Source organism: Felis catus, chromosome A1, assembly GCF_018350175.1.
Source record: "Felis catus isolate Fca126 chromosome A1, F.catus_Fca126_mat1.0, whole genome shotgun sequence".
NCBI classification, from domain to species: domain Eukaryota; kingdom Metazoa; phylum Chordata; class Mammalia; order Carnivora; family Felidae; genus Felis; species Felis catus.
Genome location: NC_058368.1, coordinates 10,237,337 through 10,254,782, shown reverse-complemented (window position 1 = coordinate 10,254,782; position 17,446 = coordinate 10,237,337). Strand labels below are relative to the sequence as shown.

Sequence of the window (17,446 nt, the reverse complement as noted above, 5' to 3'; positions counted from 1 at the left end):
AACTGATGGGGAGAAAGTCTCTAAAATAAGGAATAAGGACTTGATTGTAAGTTACATTTCATTCTGATAATAGTTTCTGTATGATCCATCAATATATTTTTTTAATTCAGACAAGGTTCATAATCTTTTTTTTTAATGTCCACCATAATCTTTTTTTAATGTCTGCATAAAGTAGATAAATTTCCTGGGGTATTTATGACAAAAGCTCTTCTTGTTTGAAGGTTTCTAGAGGAGAGACTTAAAGACAAGGTGTCTTTCTTGTATCAGTTTTTCATCTATTCTGAAATTGGTTTCATTACATCTGAGGAACTGTTCTCCACACTGCTAGCTTGATGAGTTCAGCAATGTTTGTATCAGCAGCCAATTGTTCACCTTGAACTTTATCTTTCAGCTTGTCAAAAACAACAACAACAAAAAACCTAACTAACAGTATTTAAGCACCACTGCGAATCTCCAAGGAAGCATAGATTGGAGGAGTCTGTCAATGCAACTAGAACCTCAAGTCTCCCCCCTCCCGACTCAAGACCCCTTAAGAAGGAGTGTGGGACTCTCCACGGTGGCCCATGAGAGCCCCTTCCCACATTTCAGAAGAGCAGGGCTTCTGGACATCCCACCTCAATGGCTGTGGAAGGCCAGTATCACCTGGGACTCTGGTTCCCAGCAGATAACACTGAGAAATTGTTTCACTGTGTATGTTGAGGGGGACGAGGAGGGGGGACAAGAGTGCTTATCCATTACAGGGCAAAGCTCCAACAGATTTATTCTTTTTCACCCAGATGCAACTGAAGAATACCGTGACTCGTCTTGCTGTGACTCTAGGGAAACAAAAGTTCCTGGAATTGTTACTGCCAGCACTGTTCAGTTTCCACTCCTCTCCCAAAGGTGTCCTTGCATTGTGGCTTTCGAGCAATGAGTGAATGCCTCTAGTCAAGGCAAAATGCATAGTACCAGGTGAATCCCACCCTGAGGGATGGTTTTAGTGACATGCCACAGGACTGTGTTCTCACTGTGCCCTGTTCAGCAGTCTCCTCTAGGACCTGCATGAATACACTATGTGTAGCACTGTGAAATGTGTTGACCGCACACAGCTGAGGGAAAGAGTGGATCCACTGGATGTCAATGACAGCATTTAAAATCATTTTAACCAAACAGATTAAGGATGCCAAAAATCAATAACGTGAAATTTAGCAAGAAGGAAAGCTCTGGATGTAGGTTCAAAGCATCAATTTATAAGAAAAGAATGAGGAATAAATACATGGCTTGAATGTGGGAGGTAATATGCCAGCAGGTAAAGCCCTGGTGGGCCATCTGGTGCCTTGTGGTGTCCAGTCCCATGTACTCCAGACATTGCCTAGAAGAGAGGCTTCATGACAAGGCATCTTGAAATGAAGTCATATGAAGGACAGCTAAGAAAACTAGAAATGTTTACCTGGGAGAAAAGAAGATAAGAGTCATGCATTTCGGGGGGACTTATGTTTTGTTTCTCTTCTCCTTTAAAAAGCATTTTTTATTTTTATCTAAGCTATACGCACTTGCTTAAAGAGTGAAATCGTTGTGCAAATTTGAGAAACTCGACGCCTTTCCCCATTTCCGGCCCCAAGGGTCTCCACATTCCCTCCTTTTTAGATGATTACTTTGGTGTCTATTTGAGGTCTCTAAATAACATGCCTACCTTGCTTCTTGGTTTCTCAGGCTGGGATGTTATCTCTTGACTCTCTACTTTCATTTGCTTGGATGTCTGACTACTTAGCATTCTTTACCCAACATCTCAGTCTCCTCTCAAGACCTTCAGCTTTCGTTTCATTGGCTTCATCTTCTGAGTCACTCCGGCTGCCCGAAGCTTGGTCCACAGCTGTCATCTTGGGCCCTCTTTTTACTGTCGTCCTGGGGGGTGGGGGGATGGCATTGGATCTTCTTCTTCCTATCTCTTGTTTGCTGTATCTTGTTTCTTCCACTTTTCAGTTTTCTCCCTCATTTTATAGAGAAAATCCTGGGGCGCCTGGGTGGCTCAGTCAGTTGAGCGACCGACTTCGGCTCAGGTCATGATCTCACGGTTTGTGAGTTCGAGCCTTGCATTGGGCTCTGTGCTGACAGCTCAGAGCCTGGAGCCTGCTTCTGATTCTGTGTCTCCCTCGCTCTCTGCCCCTCCCCCACTCATGCTCTGTCTCTGTCTCAGAAATAAACACTAAAAAAAAATTAAAAAAAAAAAAGAAAATCCTTCCACATTATTCTGAGAAGCATACGTATATGGGAAGCACATTCTGAAACTTTGCATCTTTGAAAATGACTTTGTTCTACTCCTACATTGCAGTAATAGTTTGTCTCATTATAGACTTCAACACTGGAGATAATGTTCTAACAGATTTTGTTTTTAAGATTGTATTTTTAAGTAATCTCCACATCCAACATGCGGCTGGAACTTACAATCCTGAGATCAAGAGTCCCTTGCTCTACTGACTGACCCAGCCCAGGTGTCCCTCCTTTAGACTTTTGAATGGATTTTCCATTACCTTCTGGCTTTCAGTACTGCTGTGGTAAAGTCCAAATCCACCGTAAGTACTAATCCTATGCATAACGAACTGACTTTTTCCTCCTCTGGACACCACTAGAATCTTCTCTTTGCTCTTAATGGTTTGGGAAGTGTTTTCAAACTATTTGCTTGAGTATTTTCTCCACTTTCTTTTCCCTTTTTTTCTGGGCCCAATATTTGGATATTATACTTCTGGATTGGTCTTATGGTTTTATTATGTTTCCTCTTTTATTTCACATTTTTTGTCTGTTTGTCCTATGTTTTGGGAGAATATTATCTTCTGACCATTCTATCGAGGTAAAAAATAATGAGCACAGTTTTAAATTCCAAGAACTTTTTATTCCTTCAGTTTTCCTCTATAATGATTCCTTCTTATTTAATGAATTTCATCTTGTTTCTCCAAAGATACTAATGACATCTGATTGTTATTTCCTGCCTAAAAGGAGAAAATATGGCATCAGTGACCTAGGGGGAAGTGTTGCCAATTCGGGGGCCCCTGGGGGAGTGGGTTCCGCCTTGTGAAATGGTTTTTTGGCTCTTTGCTTTTCCCACAGCTGACCTAAGGATTTAGTTTTGGGGGGTTTCCTAAGTAACTTACCATGTGTTTTTCTGTTTTCCAAATTCCGTGTTTTGCTGCTACTGTTTCTATTCATCCAATCCTTCATTCTATGCCTTCAGAGGGGAAAAAAAAATCCTCTCCCTGTTGTTCAGATGAGTTTCGTGTAGGTGGGAATAAAAGTAGAGGCATGTGTTCAAATTATCCTGTTTCCTGGAAGTACGGAGAGTCCATTTGGAGTCATGTAGGGCTTGCTTTTGGATATTTAGAAATAATCCATGGGGTGCCCGGGTGTCTCAGTCAGTTAAGCGTCTGACTTCGGCTCAGGTCATAATCTTACAGTTCATGAGCAAAAATGAACATTAAAAATTAAAAAAAAATAATAATAATCCGCATTTTCAGGGGCTGCCTTGAGACAGAAGCTCCCTGTTCCCAGAAGGGCCAAGCCGATTTGGAATGCCTACTTCTCAGGGATGTGGCAGAGAGGTTTCTAGTTCCACTGGCTTGGTCACAAATTAGGTAACTTGTCTATCTGAGACCTCACTCAGAATCCTTCAAATCTATCATTTAAACCTCTGATTCCATTACAGTTATTCCGCTTGGAGTAATGTTCAAATGTCCAAATCTGAGCAAATGTGCTAGTGTTTTTGTTTCATTTTCCATACAGCTTACAGTATACTTTCGTGGAGGGATGGCCTTGGTGAAGAAAGGAGAGTTTGCTTCTTCTGGTTCTGTTCTCCAAAGGTTACAGGTGATGAGACATATGTCTCTAGTCACCGTCAGGTTCTCCTCGGTATTTTCCCAAACATAAATCAATCATTTCAGTTGAATGATATAGCTGACAGAGGCTGGTAGGGAAAGCTGAAGGTTAAGGAACATAAAGTTATAGCGTGAACCACTGCTAATTGAACAGTGTGTCAAGAAAATAAAGCACGACTGAAATTCTATTTGGTCAATGGGCAAATAAGAGGTCGTTAATCAAAATTCCCTTTGTATTCAACTCTCGAGCAAAACAGTTGTCATGTGCAGTTGATGAGTACACGTGCTCACGAGTGGTTACCCGAGCACGCTCCTTCAACCATCGCTTCAACAATGAAGACATTAATGTCTTATAGTTATTTTTAAGCATTTTCTAATGATTAACTAATTTTAAACTAAAAATAAAATCCCTTGAATTAAAGATCTGATGAAGATCCAGCAACCATCCATCCATCCATCCATCCACCCATCCAACATCTATCCATCACCTGTCCAACCATTTAATATCTACTAAGGACTCAAATAAGAGCTCTATTCCTACCGTTTAGGAGTTCCCAGTGTAGTGAGAGAGACAGATTGTGGACAGAACTTTCTGTCTCAGAACTATGATCCCAACCACTGAAGTATGTATGGTCTGCTTTGGGATGCATGGTATGGGGAGGAAAGGCTTCCTGAGGACAAGAGGCTTAGTGAAGGCCGAGGGAGTCAGCTACACAGTCTCATGGGACCATGAGAAAAGAGGATACTTGTTAAAAGCCCACCTGCTTTAGACTATGGGGGCCGTTTCGGGGGGTGGGGTGGGGGTGAAAACACCAGGAAGAGATGAATCTGAACAAATAAGCAGGGCCCCAATCCTGACGTGTTTTGTGGGCCATACTGAAGAGCTCGGATTTTATCTGAAGGCTAAGGGAAGTCATTGAAGGCTTTTCTGCAGAATAGAGACATCACCAACTTGTCTCCTCTGCTTCCCCATGGTCTGAGTCACCATCATCACTAGAACATAGTGAACTATGAACTAGAACATAGTAAACTATGAACTAGAACATAGTGAACTATGAACTAGAACATCACTTCAACGTAGAAGTCAGAGCATGTCTCCCACTGCTTAAAACCCCACAACAGCTCAATCCTGCTATGAGGCCCCATGTGACTTCCCTCCATTCCGACCTGATGCCTCCCAATCTCACCCTGCACCTGTTCAAACCACACCAGCACACTTGCTGTGCTACTTTAGGGCACTCCTCTGGGTGTCCTGTCTTCAAGGAACATTCTTCCTCGCCAATATCATTGCTGCTAACTTCCTCACCTCCTTTGAGCAAACACCAACCTTCCAATGAGGACTATCCCGGCTACCCTACTTTAACCCCTACCCACACACACACTCTACCCTGTCGATACCCTGTGCCCTGCTCTGTTTTTACTCTTTCCACAGCACTTATCACCTTCAAAGATATCATATAATTTATTATGTTCACTGTTTTTCTTCTCCCACTAGATTCTGACTAAATAAAGACCTCTTTGTTGGGTTCATCGTTGTGTCCCAGGCAACTAGGATAAAAGACTGGCACATAGTAGATACTCAATAAATGCTCGTTGGATGTGCGGAAGAATAGATTTGATGTTTTACCAAAACAAAAAACAAACAACCAAAAAAAAACCCAAACCCCACAAACAAACAAACAAATACCCAAGAAAAATTTGGAAAATGATCTGCAGGGATTTGATATTGGAGGCTGGGGAGGAATTTGTTGCTGTGATGGTAATGATAGGCGGGAGGCGGGAAGTGACTGAGGGGAGAGAAAGGAGGGCACAGGTTAGACTTACTAAAGAGAGAGAATTGGTCACTAAGGGGACCAATTATTTGGATGTGGGGCTGAGTGGCTGGGATGTCTGGCCTGGAGAGGGCACCTGGAGATAGTGGCCCCATTCCTGGAGGCAGCGGGAAGAGAAAAGAGACGCTAACTTTTGGTGAGCCAAGTTTCAGACATGCCATCCTTCAGTTCCTGTGGGGCAGGTGAGTGGATACATACTCTCTCTACATATTATGGCGTACTTACGGGTTTTACGTTTTCTCTCCTCTGTGCACAGGCCCAATGCAAACACATACAATTTACCCTCAATGTTTAACAAAATCAAAATAACCGATTGTAATAACTTACTGCTCACGCTATGGCCAGTGGCCCTCCCCAGGGGCTTACCTGAGGCTTTAAAGACAACCTCGGTATAAGGCACAATCAAGTATCTTTCCCATTTCCCCAGTGTCCATTTTCACCCTGACATCCAGAGACTAAGTCTCGATTTCCCTACACCCTCAGACGCCCTCTAACTTTCCTGGAAATGATCATGCCCTTAACTAGTTTCTTTGAGACAGGAGCAAACTCACTGTAATCCAATCCTCAGGGAAACCATTAGATTGGGGTTTTTTTGTTTGTTGTTGTTGTTGTTGTTGTTGTTTTTAATGGCTGGCAAGGCTCTGGCTTCTCTCCAGTTCCTCAAAGCAGTAACCTCGTCTCATGATAAAACTGTATCCACTTGCTAGAAACTCAACAACTTTGTTCTTCCCTTTCTTCATAGCTCCCAGATGGCCACCAGCTGGTCTGGGCTATTTCTTGCATTCGAATCCCTTTATCCGTCCTCCTGGTTTTCTTTGTGATCTTCGTGTCTTGCCCCTCCTCCTTCGAACAGCCACCATACTCTTATAACCCTCTTTGGAAGCACCAAGAGAATTTGAGGGCTTTGTGGAACATTACCTCTTCTTTTTTTCTTTTGTATTGTAAGGAAAACCAGCCGCGGCGGGGCAGGGAACTGTCTCCTAGAGGAGATCAACAACCTCCTGCATGAAAGGAGTCAGAGCCGACTTTATGTTCCTGACAAGGCTATAGGGAGACACATGAACCCGGCATGTCCCAGAAACCACACCTCGGTCTTCCAGCTGTGCTCGGTCAGCACCCTTCATGGGCATGATGAGATGTCTGTTCCCCTCCCTGGCTTTCTCACCATCCGGCCAGGGCGATGGAGAAACGTACCACGTGATCTCGTTGGATCGCTGTTCTGTTCCAACCCCCCCCCACCCACCCACCGCGACCAGAGACTACTGCACCATATTCCCAGTTGTTTGCAATATAGACCTTTGATTTACACGGCTCTAGCTAGAAGACCGTCCGAAATAACAAACTGAAGAAGCGAAGCTAAGGTGTCTGTGTGTCTGTCTGCTGGGGTGGCGTTGCCTGTGCAGGGAGAGGGTGGACCTCTTTGCATGCCTGGCCTGTGTCCAGCTCCGTGCATGCACAAGGACCTGTGCAGGGCGACGGTGCGTGTGTGTGTCCGTACAAGATCTGCGTGTGTGCACAGGATCCTTGTGTGTGACTGCACAGGGGATCGATGTGGGGTCACGACTGTGTGCCGTCCCTCTGAATCTGCAGATGGTGTTTGGGGGTGACCGGGCTGTGCCTGTGTGGGTGTCAGAGGGTAATGCGTGCTGTTTTGCAGGGCTATCTGCGAGTGTCTGTGCCAGGAGATTGTGGGGTGAAGTTAGATGCATTTGGGCAAGTTGGGCAAGTGTCGTCAAAGGAAACGTGTGGAAGATAGGTGGAGGGGTGTCTGCAAAAGTTTGGAGGGTATGTTTTGAGATGTTCGTGGAGGACATCGGGGGTGTTAGTAAAAGCGTCGATGTGGTGGCAGTGGGGTGTGGGGAGGGGGTTGTGGGGCGTGACCGCAGAGCATCTATGCGGCGTCTATGGGGGTGACTGTGGGTATGGAGGGTATTCCACTCGGGAGCACGTAGGGGCCTTTGTGGGTGAGCTTGCAAAGAGTCTACACCTGCTTTTGGGGATATTTGTGGGGGGGTTGCAAGCAAGTTTCTGGGGGGGGGTGTGGCTGGCTGTGGGGGTGCCCGCAGACCTGTGCGCCTTTCTCCGTGAGTAGGTGTGTCTGTGGAGATGCAGTACACGAAGGAAAACGGCCTCAAAAACCTCCCACAGAAGCACAAACCATTGCCTTGCCTTAGTGCCTCGTGGTCCCCAGAGTGTGACTGTGACAGGCCCAGTTTCCCGCAGCAGGCTGCTCTGTCCTTGGGGTCCCCCGGTCACCAGCGGTGATTTGCTCACGACTCTGCTGCACGCTGCCGGTCACTGAGGCCGCAAGCCGACTCGGGGGCCACCTCTTCTGCGAGGAGCAGGTGCGAGTTCCTACTCTGTCCCGTGGGGTGGACACAGCCGTGCGTTCCTCACCCCGTTCCCCGGGACACCCACCAACGCACCTGGGGCTGCCTCTGCCGGGGCAAGCACAACCTGTCATCTGGGGTACCGCCCGGAGAGACAGAAGAAGGGGCACGTCCGGCACCCGTCCCTCCAGCCAGCTCCCAAACATGTCAAGGAGCACGGGCCGCTGGATTTCAATCCACTTTTCTCCAAAAGGGAATCACAGGGGGCGCCTGGGTGGCGCAGTCGGTTAAGCGTCCGACTTCAACCAGGTCACGATCTCGCGGTCCGCGGGTTCAAGCCCCGCGTCGGGCTCTGGGCTGATGGCTCAGAGCCTGGAGCCTGTTTCCAATTCTGTGTCTCCCTCTCTCTCTGCCCCTCCCCCGTTCATGCTCTGTCTCTCTCTGTCCCAAAAATAAATAAACATTGAAAAAAAAATTTTTTTTTTCAAAAGGGAATCACGGGTTCCGCCTAAAATGAGATGTCCTACAGAGATGGTGCTTTTTGCTTTATCCAGCCAGCTGCCGATTAACCGGAGCCACAACCGTTCGGAGGAATCCCGCGTCTCCTCGTCAAGAGGCCGTGGTTGGCAAAGGGGTATTTAGGTTTCGCGTGTGTAGGGTTGGTGTTCGGCCTTAGCAATCAAGTCCTTTCGGCATCTCCACGATGCGGCTTGTGTCCGCTCCCCGGTTGACAGATGGGGAAAGCAGAGCGGAAGGCGGCCACACTCCTGCTGGAGCTCCTGCAGGGCCCGGATCCAGAGACGCCCCGTTAGCCTGGGACTCACCGGGCCCTCCTTCAGGGAGCCTGCCAAGGCGCTCCTGGGGTCACGCCAGCTATGGTGGCCAACGTTCTGGGAGGGAACCCGGAGGGCCCAAGCAAGAGCAAACGCCCGCAAGGAGGCAGGTGGACGGACGTATTTACCTAGAGGTCCTGAGCAGGACTCCTGTGCTTATCACGAGGGGCGTTAAATGGTCTTTAAGTAAAGCTGTCAGGTGCCACACGGGGTGGTTCTGGCCGGCTCTATCTTTTGTCTGAAGAAAGGTATTTCCCTAACTTCAAAGCCAAAAGCTGGTGGTGTTCATTCCTGGTGTGCCCTTCCTAGTTACTTTATTTTTTTAATGTTTATGTATTTATTTATTTATGTTGAGAGAGAGAGAGAGAGAGCAGCAGCAGCAGAGAGAGAGGGAGAGAGAAAGAATCCCAGGCAGGCTCCGCACTGTCAGCAAAGAGTCCAATGTGGGGCTGGAACTCCCAAAACTGTGAGATCGTGACCTGAGCCAAAATCAAGAGTCAGACACTGGACCGACTGAGCCACCCAGGTGCCCCCCGCCCTCCCGTTCACTTTAGATAAAACTTCTCCGGTTTCCAAGAAGCACCACAGGTGGCCACTCCTTCACCTCTTTACCCAGCTGACACACGAGGGCTTTGTCTGCCCCTTGGCAGGTGCTGAGACACCACCTGAGCCCCGTCCCCAGGGCACCCTCCTATGTTGCCTCTCAGTCAGATGAGCCCGGTGAATGATCTTCCTTGTCCTCCTTCTGGATACACATGAATCACCTCATTCAGATCTCAAAGCCCCTCTGGGAGGGAAGTGGGGCGGGGGGGTAGGTATTGCCGTCTTCAGGTTATGAGTGAGGACATGGGAGCCGAGGTAAGCATCTGGCGACAGCCACACTGCAGGGAGCACACGGACAGAGCTGCGGGCCGGCATCGCCATGACCTCAGTCTCCTTCCCCAGCTACCGCCTCTAGGTGACAGGTGCTGTCCTCCCTAACAGCATCCATTCTACTGAAAGACGAGGCATCGCTGTAAAGCCTCACCACCAGGTGGTGAGTGAGAAAGCCCCAGGGGCGGTGCAGACCATGAATATTACAGGAGGGCTGTGTGCGGCGACCAGGCAGACTGTGGAAGACACAGGGTTGGACCCAAACACTGGAGGTGGGAGAGGAATTTGACAAGCCAGGACAGACGGGAGGGCACATTCCAAATGTGCAGTTTGTAAGCCAAGATGCAGAGGAAGGCAGGGTTCTGAAGATGGCCCACCCTGGAGCCTGTGGGGACACGGATTCAGCAGGCCGGGCAGAGAGGAATGGAAAGAAGGGGTAGATGGGAGAGGGGAGAGGAAGAGGGAATTCCCCGGGAGGGATGGGGATGCCACGCCACCAGATCATATGTCACGGATCGTATGTCACGGGAGACCCAGGATGTGTTGGGTTTGGGTGCTTTTTTTTTTTTTCAATATTGGTGGTAAAGACTGGCTCGTCGTTCGCTGTAGGCACTTCCCTCCTGATGACTTGTTCACCTGTCCCAGCTGCCGCTGCAATTAAGCTGACTATGTGACCGACTTCTGACTTCTGGAATATGGGCAGAAATGACCCATAGCACTTCCAGGCGCGGTCCCCAAATCCTCCTGCGTGACCGTCCACCCAACTACCTTCCTTAATTTGCCGCTTGGACACAGAGGTCTGGACATTGTATGTTTCGTTGACATGTTCAGAGTGACTTTGTCTGTGATGAGTTTTGGTTTCCCTGCTCTCTGCCCTGAACCAGGCAGAATGGCGGGACATGCCCTCAGAAAACATTTCTCGAGTGAAGGAACAAACATCCCAACTTTGGAGGTCCATAGTGGTATTGTAGCCACTCCAGGGGAGGGTTGGAATGGGAAAATGAGTCTGTCAGGGGGCGGGAGAGGAGAAGAAAAAGCTAGTTCAACCCCTAAGCTGTCTTGAGAACATTATTATTTTACCCCATGGCAATCGTTACGTAAAGAGGCTACGTCCTTGCTTAAAAATGTATTACTCCCTTCTTTTGAAATTAGATTTAAAACTTCAATATTTACCTTCATCGTTCACCTACGGAAGCCAAAGACAGAATGTTCACACATCCCTGCAACACGGTTTTAAACAGAAAAGAAAAATAAATCCCCTTCAGAAAAGCCAACACATTCCATGTATTTCCCAGCCTCTAATAGCTTGTGCACTCTTGGCAGAAACAACAAGCAATGTTTTTTCCAGTTAAAAGGGAGCAGATAGTTTTCCAGGCTTTTCTGTTTCTCTCAGAGCAGATGGGCCTTTCTGCTTAGCAGGTGGAGCTGCCACCACCTTGAAATGGGACATGAGCTCGGTCAGACCGCACTGTCCACATGCCCGGACCTAGGTCACAGGGGGAGCTCCCTGTGGTGTGTGACTGCAAGCAGGGGACCCCGGTCATTCCAGGACGTGTCTCATAGTGACCCGTACTTGGAACTGCAGTTGATACAGCGGAAATCACCGGCACAATAGCAGGCGGGGACAGTAGCAAAAGGTGCCCTCTGGGGTGTGCACTAAATGCTGCTAGTTTGTCGATGGGAGCTTGCTACGGTATTTTCCAGTACAGTGGGACTCGGGAAATCTCCAATAAGTAGCCAGTGCCACACTACCTGCTTGGCACGCGTTCTCTCATTCCATCCTCATGACAATCCCGCGGGGTAGGCGCTTTGATTATTTCATTATATAGACTGAGGCAGAAAGAGGTCGAATGGCATACTTAGGGGACCAGAGGTCCTAGGTAGCATAGGCACTGGTATATGCCTGGTATATGTAGCATAGACCGCTACATTTTGTGCGGTCTCCGAGCTCAGGAGACTCAGCCGTGGAACCGGCTACGGTCTTCGTCGGGTTCGCATTATGTGGAGTGCGCGGTAGGTAATGTCATTTTTTGCTCAGCCTGGCTCCAAATCTCGAGAATTAATCTCTGGTCAACCACTGTGCTGTTCTTTTAGCCTTTCTGTGACATCCACCCAAAATTCTGTGACGTGGGTCTTATGTAATATTTTCCCAGTGCAAAATCTATTAATGAGAATTACATCCGCGTCCTTGGGTTCTGTCACTTTCCATGCAATTACAGTACCGTTCAGAACCTCATCTTATTTCAAGAAGCCACCGTATGCTGTTCCCCTCTCTCCACATTTCGCCAGTTAATATGTCATTTTCTGTCTCCGCACCCCCCCCCTTAGAGCCCTGCAATCTGTCTCCCTGTTCCTCCGCTTACAGTTTTCTCACCACTGTTTCCGTTTCTAATAAATTAAATGGAATTTTCCCCGTCTCTCATCTTCCTCGATCTCCCTGGATGTTCAGCTGCTAATCAGCTCTTTCCTCTTGGACATTCCCCCTCCCTCGCCTCCTGCGGGTACCTCGTCCCTCTCAGCAGCTTCTTTGCGCCTGCTGGGACCCCAAGCTCGCACCTTCACAATTGCACTGTGCTGAATACTCCTGTGTTTGTTTCTTTTGGTCCCCGCAAAGATCATTTATTATACTATTTCGTTGGTCTTCCAACGGGCCTAGCTGAGGGCTGAGCAGATGATATTTAATTTAATTAACACTCCCTTATTCTGGCTTCTGGCTTCCAGACTTAATGATACCGTGACCCCAATTAAGTTAAGCAGTTGATGAAGCCAGTGGTCATATCAGGATTATTTGCCTGATAAATAACAGATCATAATCAGTACCAGGCCAAAGTGACCAGTGACATCCTACAATAAACTGCTTCACCTAAAAAAAGGTGAAAAAAGGGGTGTTTTTTTTTTGTTTTTTTGTTTTGTTTTTTTTACCATTTCCTTTAGGAAAAAGATAAAGGAAACCAAGGTAAAAACCCTGAGAGCTCGTGACTGGTCTGCAATCATTTTGCTTCTGAGTCTTATCAAATCATCTCGGAGGCTTTGTTGACATTATCTGCTAACGACTGTAATCCATCTTTCCAAATGGAGAGAGGCAACCGGGCTGCCATACGGCACCCTCAGTCCAGAGATCTGAGGTCTGAGGTCAGCCCCCGACTGTCGCTTAGAGCACCCACCACCCGGCCAGCTGCCCGCGCAGGGCCTCTGGACCCGTTTCTAAAGGGTAATATTTACAGTGTTGGAGAGCTGGGCGCTGCGGAGCCTAATGGGATTCTTAATAAAGGCAGCTTTCATTAAGAGCGGGAGCATAGACAAGGTGCCCTTGCTTTTGAGGAAAGGACGACCCAGCACAAGACGGATGCTCCTTCTCAGTTTGGAAATCATGTGGGTCAAGTGCCTTGTCATGCATTAACAGCCTTTTTAAGTTCCTGGCAGATTGAGAGGAACGGCTTAGATAAATGAAGGCAGAGGAATCACGCGATCTGTCTTGGTAGCATAAACGCTGAGACACAGCAGCTGCATTTAAACAGAGCAATTTGCTAAATGAGTGGTTGGCTACTTTCCAGATGGCCAATGTGACACAGGGCTTGGATGAATCCTTTATTCAATCATGCATCTGTCTAGACTGAAGCAGGAAAGGCCAGGTTATCGCCCCTGCACCAGCCGTCCGCGGCCGCAGCCCCGGCAGCTCAGAACCCCCACAGAAACCCCGCTCGGCCTGGCTGGGGAGGCAGCTTGGCCGGAGACCAGCTGGGGAGGACGGGGCAGCCCGGCGTGCCGAAGCCTCAGGAAAAGCCAGCTTCTCGGCTGAAGGATGGCCCGCTGGGAGCCTCACCTCGCCCGCCTGCCTACCGGGGACACGCAGCCAGGTGACCCTAACAGGACGAAGCGACAAAGCCTAGGAAGCAGAAATATTGGTCGCGTTCTGTGTGCGTTTCCTTTATGTGCACTTGAAAGTCCTTTCACACGCGGTTCATCTGGATTCTTCTGGTTCGGTTGTAAAATTCCCAAGGCCGCCGGAAGAATATTCTTAGCTTGGCCCCATGACCCCACTCTGCTTCCCTTTCTCTCTGCCTCTGACACTTAATTCAATCCTGACTCAAGCATTTCTTTAGAGACGATATCAGGGATATTGGCTGGGGAGGCCAAGGGGTAGACCAGATGACCACTCAGTCCTGGGGCCTCTGGGTCTATGACATGCGTTGACTGACTGATGTAAAGCAGGTCGGGTAAAATGGGGCCACTTGATGGGCAGTGTGCCCAACTTTAATAGGCAAGCATCGAACTTCATTGGGCTGGAATGGGGACCTACAGGAAGGCAGCTCCACTAACCTATTTCTCTCTGGTAAGTTATACCACAAGCCTATTTAATTTTTATTATTGCATTGAAAGTTTCCACAGTGAGGGTTTCATTTCCCTGTGTTCCTTAGCAAGCTATTCGAGTTTCCTGGCTAGAATGTTCTGACCAGTTAGTCAACAAGCCTCCCCACCCCGCCTCCCCTCCGCCCCAAGCCGCTGGGCCTCCACCCTCGACAGCAGCTTCCTCTTGCTTCTGACTCAGGAGGAAAAGTTTAACCTGGTGAATCACCAGCAGCGCTTTCTGTGACATTCTGAGGAAAACTACAGTTTGCCGAGGAAGCACTCCGAAACGTTTCACTTCCTGCTGTTTCTGAGCTGCACGGGGTGGAAAAATTTGAGTCCTGCCCTGTGCCCATCCACCAAAGCTTTCTCACCAACATTTTTCTCTCTTGGAAGTTTCCGATCGTCAGGGCCGTGTTGACCCTACAGTCAGCCTGAAATAAACGAGTCAAGTGAACAAGGCTGTCCTACAGGAGGGTCTAGCGTTATCCCTCTGCCCGTCTCACCCAGATGCTACTTCTTTTGTAACCGTTTGAGCCCGGTTTCCTCATCTGTACCACAAAGTACAGCAAATGCTTTGTGGGACAATTTTTTTTTTTTCCCATTCTCCAACCAACATCACTCTAGATGCGTAAGTGAGAAGCTAATCCATACACAAGGATGCACTTGGGCATGGTTGGCCTAGACTATACCAATGGAGGTCTTTATGGCAAGAGTCCGGGCTATGGAAAGGGAGTTATTCTAGTATCTCGAATATTCCAGTAGTAGGTATGCCAAAAGTTCAGAGCAATGAAGTCACTGAACTCAGAGATAATTACAAGGCTGTTCAAGTCCTTGCAATGAGGAAACAGCTCAGAAAGGGTATAAAAGTAGATTATTAATTTTAAGAAACAGGTTTCTTAACTTGCTGCATGCAAATAACATTGATGAATCTTATCAAATGATCCTTAAGCCATAAGCCTGGGCTAGATGCAACAATTGAAAGAAGTCCAAGGATAATCAACAGAGACTTGGTAATATGACGTTAGCGAACCAAGCTTCCCCTTGCCTTTGTCAGCAGATTGCAAAGGTGGCTTCCCTTACGCTGAGTGTGACTGGGTCCTCAACGCTAGGTCCTCAGTAGGTGACCTCCAGGGGTGGTTGGGTGAAACGTCAGGCCCGTGCTTCCGCTTTATAATAACCGCCCTTCTCTCTCAGGTACAACTGATGGCTTTGCTGGATGACAGCACGAACTCTTTAATGCTACATTCACTGTAAGCCTTTTTTGTAGCCTAAAGAAAATTTGATTTTTTTTTTTAAATAAACATCAAACGAGGACTCAAACATTTTTTGAAAACGTCGTGGCTTTCTAACATTCAAATATAGCTCCACGAAGAGTCCTCCACGACTGACATTTTATCTTATTAGAGTGCTGTTAATTAAGACCCTGAGCCACCAGCAGCGACAGCGACGAAATCAACAGACTCCGGCAAACTCTTCCTGCCATAAAATGCAACTCTGATTTGCAGAGAAGCTCGAAGGACCGCCGCGAATTGGCTCATTCGCGTCTAGTCCACTAGGGGGCAGTGAATGATCGAGTTTCCCGCAGGCGGGCTGCGCCGCGGGTTGGTTGCTATATATACACCTGAAGTGTGGCAGGCCTTTTACACAAAGTGAGCAGCGCCGCGGCAGTGACAGGTGTAGGGAAGCAGCCAGCTATTGCTACCAGCACAGTCTGTCAGAAGGATGAAGTGAAATGAATCATTTGCATTTTTGCCAATGAACCTGCATTCTAATGAACAGGCAGTGTCGCCCGGATCGGCCCCGGCTTCGCCTTCCTGGCTTCTGCTGGACCGTCGCCACAGGCGCGGGGCTGGACCGCACCCAGGACTGCAGCAAGGAGACAGGGAGAGCCACGGAGCCCGATTTACCAGGCGCCTGGGGCTCGGGACCACAGGGGCACGACTGACCCCGCGGCCGGGGGTGGGGGTGGGGGTGGGGATGGGGGTGGGGTGCTTCCCTCTTGCACTCCGTCCCGGTGTCCGCGTCCCTTTGAGGAATGTCAGGCCCGGGAGAGGCCGTGCAGCATAAATCCAGGCACACCATTCACCTCCTAGTCCGTGTGAATGGCGCCCCCTACAGGTGAGCAGCGCGCAGATCATTCCCCGCTCCCGCCACGTGGGGGCCTGTGGGCTGGAGGTCTCCGCACCAGGGCCCGTCTGCTCTCTCACTCGCTCCTCGGTTTTGAAAAAAACAGCATTAAAAGGCGTTAGGGGATAGTCGAGAGTAAGGCAACTCCTGGGCACAATGAGAAATTGGGAGCTCTTGGATTTCGGTGTCCGTGATGGTCCCATCTGCCTGCTTCCTCTCTCCGGCTTGCTCGGTTCCGTTCAGGACCTAAAGCCCTGGTGGTGGTCCCCTGGCCCTTGCTAACACTTCTTCAGAAAGATCCTGGGATACTGGACCCTTCGACCTAGCTGTGTTTACAGCACTCTGTCTCCTCTCCCACGGGAATCTGCGTTCAAACCCTATCTCTGATTGTCAAACAAAACACACAGAAGGGCATCCTCCCTCCGGGCCCCTGATTAGCAAGATTCCCGGTGCCCAACGGGAGGCAAACCAGATGTGCCACTGTCCCCCTGCGCTCCGACAGCGATGCTTTCAGAGCGACTACTCCATCCCAGTGGTGTTTCTTCACACCATTACCTGGAACATCCCTTCTGTTTTACACGAGAGTCAGTAAAGCATAGGGGTTAAATGCACAGACTTGGTTCACACTGAGTGGGTTCGAATCCCAGCCTGTCACCTGCCGGGAGCAGGTACGCTTGAAAGCTGCACCACCGCTTTGTGCCTCAGTTGCTCCATTCTCACAAACGGCAACCGCAGCATGAACTGATCGGATCTGGTGCAAAGCCCTGAGGACAACCCCAGGCATGTAAGTGAGCACTTCATATATGTTACCTCTTAGTATTTTATTTATTCGACATACGGCTGGGTCTCCTCGTCTGTTTTCCTCTTCGTTTTGTCTCGGCCTCGAGACAGAGATGCTCCCACCCTCCTTTCCCCCACCCCTCGCTTCTCCCCGAGAGAAAGGCAGACGGTTTTCCGGCCTCCGATTAAGTGTCTCCTGCCCTCCTTCCACCCTCCACACCTACCTGATCGTCGCCGTAGAGAATCGGGCACTTGTCAGAGTCCTCGTAACTGAAGCAGAGAATGTAAAGAGAAAACATCTTCAGACACCAAGAACAACAAGCTCGGGGATGGGGGGGGGGGGAGGGGAGAATCTGACAAATGTCCATTATGTCATGCCCGTGTTCTATTTGTAGAACCGCCTTGGAAATAGGCACTTGGTGACTTTGCCTAGATCAGAAGTGATTTCAGATTCTCTTCGTGTAATCGCCTGCTTC

General features: G+C 48.7%; 1 long non-coding RNA gene across 1 annotated transcript; it reads right to left on the bottom strand.

Moving 5' to 3' along the window:
• Positions 1-1,183: 1,183 nt before the first annotated feature.
• On the bottom strand, positions 1,184-17,321 carry LOC109497276. Its single transcript, XR_006592873.1, has 3 exons — positions 17,195-17,321; positions 3,129-3,947; positions 1,184-1,429 (listed from the first exon to the last, which is right to left on the bottom strand). It is a non-coding gene; the product is annotated as an uncharacterized LOC109497276 (long non-coding RNA).
• Between the last annotated feature and the right edge of the window lie 125 nt (positions 17,322-17,446).